At 37.4% G+C, this 8,607-nt stretch overlaps 1 pseudogene; it reads right to left on the bottom strand.

The window, feature by feature from the left end:
- Positions 1-5,593: 5,593 nt before the first annotated feature.
- On the bottom strand, positions 5,594-5,702 carry LOC112481580 (annotated as a pseudogene).
- Between the last annotated feature and the right edge of the window lie 2,905 nt (positions 5,703-8,607).

The following is an 8,607-nucleotide window of genomic DNA, read 5'->3' as shown; positions in this document are numbered from 1 at the left end:
TTTTTTCTGCATCTGTGTCTTTTGTGTAATTTGCCATAAGGAAATATACCAGAGGGGAAGAAGAGGCACAAGCTGTTCCAGCCAGCCTCACAGAGTGGGGAGTTAAGTGATTGTCTCCAGACTAGTTTGTCTGTGGAGACAAACTTGGCTGTGGGCCCTTCTCTCTAAAAAACAGATGAGGTATTTTTTTGTCTTGTTTTACATACTAGGAGCTTGGTTTTGTGACCAGTGACGTTATCTTCTCTGGTCTCAACCATCTGCGAGGTGCACTGACCAGGGTGCACCTACCTGGTGGCTGGCCGCACCAGCTCTCAGTGGACTGTGTCATGAGGGGCCTCAGCACATAATGGTCCTGTGTCTACCTTCGTTACCTGTCAGTGCCAGAGAAACCCCATTCCAGTAGCCCTTACCCAAGGCCACAAGTTAGCGGGTTTGTGGCTGGAGGCATATCACATTCTGTGGGAGACTAGAGACACCATGTACACTCCACCATCCTGACCACCTGTGTCATGCAGGTCTGTGCTCTGTCTCTGGGAATGAACCTTTGTATCTGTGAGGGCTGCACCCTTTGTGCTCTCTGTGGAGGCCTTTCCTTTCCTTGCCTGAGCTGTGAAGAAGCTCATTGGTGTGTTGCTATTAAAACCCCAAATCCTACCATCAACGAGCAGACAATGAATCCTTTCACTTAGACTACCTTCTAAATAGGTAAGACGTTTTCTATCTTCTGGCGGTACTGTTAGTTTGTAATATTCCATTTGTTTAAAATAATTAGTCATTTATAGAAGTCAAGAAATAAATTAACCAACGAAAGTGCTTTTTAGGATCCTATGATCTGGTAAAGAATTTATATTAAAGCTCACTTAAACTCAGTTTGATTACATAGGCATGTTTTTACATTATTAACAAGAAATGCACTTTTTACTGGGTTTACAGGTATAAGTTCATGTTATCTGCTAAAATTTTGTCCAAAGAGATCAGGTAATATTGACTTCGAAATCTCACATAAATGGGTTTTAGGTAAAACTTTAGCTATAATTATATTGTATACATACATGAAAAGTTTTTGTCTTTGATAACTTGAAACTTTAAATATTTTCTTGCTTAATTTAATGATTGATGTTCACGAGTGTAACAATCTAAAGAACCCTGGTGTAACAGTTCACAATTGCTTACTTTTCACATTTTCACAACAAATTAAGATGGACCTTCGAATACTTACACAATTTTGCTCTCATGAACAGTGCTGCTGTGAAGATTCACATAATACATTTTCATTTAAACACCTGTTTTCACTTTGGGGGTATATATGTAGGAGTGTACAAAGGTTCACACCACAAACGGTAATGTGTTGTGGTTGAAAATCCCAAACTACTGTGCAGAGGCCACACTATTTTACATTTTCACAAGCAATATTTAAGAGTTCTAATTTCTTGACATCAATGTCAACATTATTCATTTCTAGTTTTCTCAGTTATAACCATTCTAGTGTCTGTGAAGGGGGTATGGCATTGTGGTTTTCATTTGCATTGAGATCGTGACTCATGACATCTAACATCTTTTCTGAGGCCTGGTGACCATCTGTCAAGTCCATTTTTAAAGTTGTGCCTTTTCGTCAATGAGTTGTAGGAATAACAGACATTCATCAGGTATATAATGTGCAACTATTTTCTTCCCGTTTGTGGGTTGTGTTTTCACTTTCTGGATAGCTTTTGGTGCACAAAGTTTTTAATCTCAGCAATTTCATTTATCTGTTTTCTCTTTCATTTTTTATTGTTTTGTGTCATATTGAAGAAACCAATCAAGATCATGAAGATTCATCCCCATGTTTTCTTCTAGGGTTTAATTTTTACCTTCTGGATTTAAGCCTTTTTCCTATTTTGAGTCTACTTTTTTGTGGTGTCAGATAAGGGTCCAATCTCATTCTTCTGCAGGTGGATGTTAGTTGCCTATCATCATCTGTTGAAAAGACTCTCCTTTACCTAAGTTAATGTTGTCCACACTTGTCAGAAATCCAGTGACCATAGGCAGGTTTATTTCTGGGCTCTTAATTTAGTTCCCTCTACCTACTGGTATAGGTATGCATCATGTAATATCTTTTTTTCTGTGCTCTTTAGTTTCACCCAACTATATGTATAGGCATGGTCCCTACCACTGCATTTTTGACTATAGTTCCATAAGGCTATAATGGAGCTGAAAAACTCCTATCCCCTAGAGACATCGAAGTTGTCCTAAAGCAGCATGATGTGTTCCTCATGTGTTTGAGATGCTGCTGCTGTAAACAAACCTAATGTGCCACCAGTTGTCTAAAAGTACAACAGATGCAATTATGTGCACCCATCCCTTGACTTGCACAGTATTTTTGTACAAGATCTTGTTTCAATAGGCGGTAAATACTCTCTCCATTTACATGGATTTTTTAATATGCAGCTTCCATTTATGCAGTCACATTTTACACAGTACTTTTTCATCTTCATTACTGGCTATTGCTCTAAAAGGCAACAGCTTAACTCAGCAACATACAGAAAACAAATACACACAATTATAAATGATCTTCCCATTCATTGGATGGCAAATAAAGCATGGGTGACTACTGATAACTTCCCGGATTGGTTTTACAAATGTTCTGCTGTAGAAGCTCAAAATTAGAAGGAAAATATCTTCCCTTTAAAATACTTTAACTTTTAGGTAATGCACCTGGTCATCCACGCACTTTAGAATATCAAAATATAGAAGTTGTATATTTGCCACCAAATACAACTTCCTGGATCCAACCTTTAGGTCAAAGCATTACTTCCACCTTTAAAATTAATTATATTAAACAGTTTCGATGATATTTTAATTAAATTTGGAGATAATGAATCAGTTATAGAACAAATATACAATTTTAAGTTGAATCAAGAATATCGCTTTATACTGCTGGTGTCTGACATTGGCCAATCCCAGCTGGATTCCAGGTGGCAAAGGAAATTGGGTGATGCTGTGTCTAAGTTCCTGAGGCACAGAATGGGGCAGAGAGGGGCAGAGAATGAATCTGGGGGTGGTGGGAGAGAAAACGGGTAACCAACACATCACAATTTTCCAACAGAACAGCTAATTATCACTTCCCACCAACACCATCCCACAATATCTTTCCAATTGCAGATTTCAGTACCAATTATGAATCCCTTTAAAATATATATCTTTTGATCTTCAAAACGTCCCCATGAGGTAAGTATCATATCCCATCCCACTTTATAGATGAGAGAACAAGCTTACAGCATTTGTGGCTCACTCAAAATCATCACACAGCTAAGAAATGGCACAGTTGAGACATGAGCCCAGATTTGTGAGGTCAGACTTTTTAACCAAAATCTAAGGCTCAATTTGAGCACACAGTTAAGGTGTATATTCTCTGGAATATTTCTCCATTACTATCGTCTCCTCTTTCTACACACACACACACACCATGTTGTGTAAATGCTTCTTGCTAACTTATCTTTTGGCCTTTGCCTCCTCCTGCCCTTCAATAATTCTGCTTAAGACACTTTCATCTCTCATCATCATTCCTCCTTCCAGTTAACTCAGGCCCATTAGTTTCCTCTTCAGTACCTCTCCTCAATAGCTTCCTCTTGCCTTGAATATTGAAATACATTAATATATAGTGGTGCACTATCCAATTTAGTAGCCTTGAAATACGCCTAGTGTGATGAGGAACTAGTTTTATTAAATTTAAATTTAAAACTGATACTCAGAGCTTAACCCCAAGACCTCCCCACTCCAACACACCCACATCATCCTTAAGTTTAGGCTGTGCTTAGTGACTTGTTTTCAAGAAACAGAGTATGGAAGGGGAGAAAAAAGTAGCTTGGAGTGTTTAAATATGTTCAAACACCACCTAAGCCAGGTGATCGAAGGTCAACATCACCAGTAATAAGTCATGTTGATAGCACAGACCCTTGATATTATGTGGCAAGAATGACACTTTATCTCTGGTCTTCTTTCCCAAAACCCATCTCCCCAGTCTCATCATGAGGAAAACATCAGACAAATCCCAATTGAGGGTCACTCCTCAAAACTCCTAACCTCAAAACTGTCCTTCAAAATCCTCAAAACTGTCAAAGTCACCAAAAAAGGACAGAAAAGTCTGAGAAGCTATCATAGACCAAAAGAGACCGAGGACACATGAATAAATGCCATGTGGTGTCCTGGATTGGATCCTGAAGGAGAATCAAGGCATTAGTGGGAAAACTGGTGAAATGCAAATAAACACTGGAGTTTAGTTAATAGTAATATATCAGTGTTGTTTTTTGAGTTGTAACAAATGTCCATGGTAATGTAAGATGTCAACAATAAAGAAACATATGAGTTAAATATGAGAACTTCTGTACTATCTTTGCAACTTTTCTGTGAATATAAAATTATCCTAAAATAAAAAGCTTATTAAAAAATAATAATAAAAAAAAGGATATTGCTTTAACTTCAAGTGACACAAAGCCATCAACTTTCAATGTTTGTTGGAAAGCAATGTGGCCAGAAGTGGTTATACCAGGGAATATGGTTCCAACAAGTTAAGAGGGTTTAAACTAGCATTATTAATTTATTAAATAAGTATCAAGAGGCTCTGACAGTTGGAATGCAGTTGATATTAATGAATTACTGGTTGACCACAAGTTATAATTCAATTAATTTCTAAAGCCCATCCTGCCAATGAATATGGCAGTGACCTTAAACTAGTTTCCTTTTTTCACTAAGAAAAATATTTACGAAGCTCTTCAACTGGCCACAGAACTGGAAACTAGAATTTTAGGTATTGATCCAAACATTCAAAGAGCCTTTTCTTTTTGAAAAGATTTTTAAGAATGTGAAAATTAAAGAATTTACAAAAACTTTGCAAAAGATGGGATTGGAAAAAGATCCAAAAACAAATAATGAAACCAAAGTAGTACTTCTAAATATTTCAAGCGATGAAGATAGTGCCATTTTAATTGTGCCAATTAAAAAGAGAAGGTTGGTGAAAAACGAGGCAGGATGAATACAGAATAGCTAACAAGATTGTGTGCCCTCCGAGGGTGAATAATGCCTTCAAGGGGTTTTACTGTTGTTATTCGAAAGCTGTTTTTATGTAGTTTCAGAACACCAATGGACAGGGGTTCCTTAAACGTTTTACTAAAGAAGCAATAGGTCTGGGGTTGTGACTATCTAGTTATTTCTCCTGCTATCTCCTGTGCATTTGAAAATTAAGACTCAAATGTGTGTCATTTAATTTTCTTCTTTGCTGCCCGTTTGTGTGAATCTTGGGAATAACTCAGCAGTGTAGGTCATGAAAAGTTGTTCTCTGCTGCCTTCTCGCGGACATTTAAAAAATAACACAAGTATATGTCATAAAAATTTATTTTCTGCTGCCATCTTGCGGATATTTTTGGAATAACACCCAAGTGTATGCCAACCTGAAAATTATATTTTTCTCTGATGTACTCTGCATCTTGGAAGAATAACAGAGTGTAAGTAATTAAATGTATTTCTCTGCTGCCATGTGTTGGGTATTTTTTGGGAATAACGCCACAGTGTAATTAATCAGAAGTTTTTTTCTGCTGCTATCGATTTTTTTTTTTAATGTCTACAGCACCCAGTCTTCCTAGTTGGTCTCCCATCCAAGTACTAACTAGGCCCAAACCTGCTTAGCTTCCGAGATCAGACATGTTCAGGGTGGCATGGCCGTAGACCAATCGATGGACTTTTAAGTAATAACTCCCTAGTGTTTGTCATTATGAATATTCACCAAGTTGTGGATATTTTGAGAATAACACCAGATTGCATAACAAGAAACTTATTTCTTGTGGTATCGCTTGTGTATTTAAAAAATAACACCCAATGGCATGTTGTTATGTAAGTTTTCTCTGCTCTCATTTCATGTAAACCTTGGGTACAAAGCAGTGCAAGTCATAAAAATTGTTTTCTGCTGCCATCTCGTGGGTATTAAATATTATACCAGGTGTATGTCATCAAAAAACATTTTTCTGTTGCCGTCTGGTTGGCATTTTGAGATATAACCTTAGTGTAGGTCATCACGAAAATTTATTTTCTGCCTGAATCTCGTGTTCATTTTGGAAATTATTCAAGAATACAAAAGTTATTCTCTGGTGCTATCTGGTGGGTGTTTTAGGAATAAACCCTAGTGTTGTCATCATGAATATTCATTTTCGGATGCCTTCTGGTGGGCGATTTCGGACAGCTGCCATCAGGTATGCATTTTGGGAAGGCTGCAGCACATTATGAAGAATAATTTTAGCTGCTATCTTATACATTTTGCAAATAATACCTAAGGGCATGTCGTTATGAAAAGTTGCTGTCCACTGTCATTTTGTGTGCATCTTGGGAAAAATACAAAAATGCATGTCATGAAAAATTGTTCTCTGGTGTCATCTCGTGGTAATTTCAAAAATAACAAGCAAGTGTATGCCATTATAAAAACTTATTATCTGCCGCCGTTCTGTGGGCAATTTGGAAACAACACCCCAGTGTATGCCATCATGAAAATACATTTTCGTCTCTCATCTACTGTGGATCTTGAAATATTTTCTGCCCTCATCTGCTGTGAATCTTGTAAATAACATCAGAGTGTAAGTAAAAAAAGTTATTTTGTGCTGCCATCTTTTGTGCGTTTAGGGAATAAAACCAAGTGTATGCTTAAAAATTTATTTCCTGCTGCCATTTTGTGGGCATTTCAGGAATAATGTCTTAAATATTTGTTCCCTCCTGCCATCTGGTCTCTATTTTGTGAGTAGCACCACAGTGAACATCTTGAAAACTTATTTCTACTGCTATCTCATGCGCATTTTAAAAATATGACTAAGGGTCTTTCATTATGAAAAGTTTTCTTTGCCACCATTTTTTGAACGTCTTGGCAATAGCACACGTTGCGAGTCATGAAAGTTGTACTCTGCTGCCATCTCGTGGGCACTTTGAAAATAATACCTTAGTTTATGTCATCATAATTTTTTTCCTGCTACTATCTGGTGGGCATTTGGGGCATAACATAACAGTGCATGTCATGAAGTTATTTCTGCTACTATTTCGTGCGTATTTAAGAAATAAATATGGATATGTTGTTATAAATTTTTTCACTGCTTCCATTTTGCGTGAATCTTACGAATAAAACAGGAGTGTATGTCATGCATAATTGTTCTCTGCTGTCATCTCATGGGCAATTTTGGGAATAGTACCTGAATGTAGGTCATCAAGTGTAGGTCGTCATGAATATTCATTCTCTGCCGCCATCTGGGGGGCAATTTTGGTAATGGCATAGTTTAGGTCATGAAATGTTATTCGTTATCCTATGCTGCCATCTCGTGTGCATTTTGGGAATAACGCTCGACTATAGGTCATCACGTGTAGGTCGTTATGAATAATCCTTCTCTGCTGCCATCTGGTGGGCAATTTGGGAATAACATGACAGCGCTGCTCATAAAGTTATTTCTGCCTCTTTTTCATGTTCCTTTTGAAAATAACACCCAGGTATGTCATTATAAGTAGTTTTTCTCTGCTGCCATCTCGTGGGTATTGAAAATAACACCCAAGTGTATGTCATCATTAAAATTATTTCCTGCTGCCATCTGGTGGGCATGCTGGGAATAACACCACAGTGTATGAAATAAAATAGTTACTCTTTGCTGCCATCTATCTGTTGGACATTTCGGCGATAAAACCTGATGTAGGTCACTGTGAATATCCGTTATCTGCCTTCATCTATTGTGCATCTTGAGAATAACACGAGTGTAATAAAATTTATTCTTGCTGCCATCTGGTGGGCGTTTGGGGAACAACACCACAGTGTACATCACTAAAACTTGTTTCTGCTGCTTTATTTAGTATGCATTAAAAAAATAACACCCCAGGGTATGTCATTATGAAATTTTTCTCTGCTGCTAATTGATGTGAATCTTGGGAATAACATAGAAGAGCATGTCATGAAAAGTTAAACTCCGCTGCCATCTGGTGGGCATTTTGGGAATAACACCAGAGTGTAGGCAGTCATATTTTTCTCCCCTCTCATAGGCATCTTAGGAATGATAGCAGAGTGTATGTAATAAAGATTTTCTTGATGCTATCTAGTGGGCATTTTGGGAATAACACAATGAGACGATAGTTTAACCTCAGCTCAGGACTGGGGGCATGCCATAAAATATTATTTCTGCAACTATCTTACGCGCATTCTGAAAATAACACCCTAGGGAATGTTATGAAAACTTTTGTCTGCTGCTATTTCATGTGCATTTTGGGAAACACGGGAAAGTTAGTCATGAAAAGTGTTCTCTGCTGACATCTGATGGGTATTTTGAAAATAACACATAAGTGCATATCAAAATTTATTAATGCTGCCATCTGGTGGGCATTTTGAAGATAACACCCAAGTGTACCTCATAAAATTTTATTTTCTGCTGCTACCTGGTGTAAATTTTTGGGAATAAAATCTGAGTGTAGTTGAGATACAAATTTGTTTTCTGCACCCATCTTGTGTCCATCTCTACAATTATACCAAATTGTAAGAAAAAGTCATTCTCTGCTGTCATCTGGTAAGCATGTTAAGAATAACACCAGGGTTTTGTCATCATGAATATTCATTCTCTG

This window comes from Pteropus alecto, unplaced genomic scaffold (assembly GCF_000325575.1).
Source record: "Pteropus alecto unplaced genomic scaffold, ASM32557v1 scaffold700, whole genome shotgun sequence".
NCBI classification, from domain to species: Eukaryota; Metazoa; Chordata; class Mammalia; order Chiroptera; family Pteropodidae; genus Pteropus; species Pteropus alecto.
This window is presented reverse-complemented; position numbering and strand designations above follow the sequence as displayed.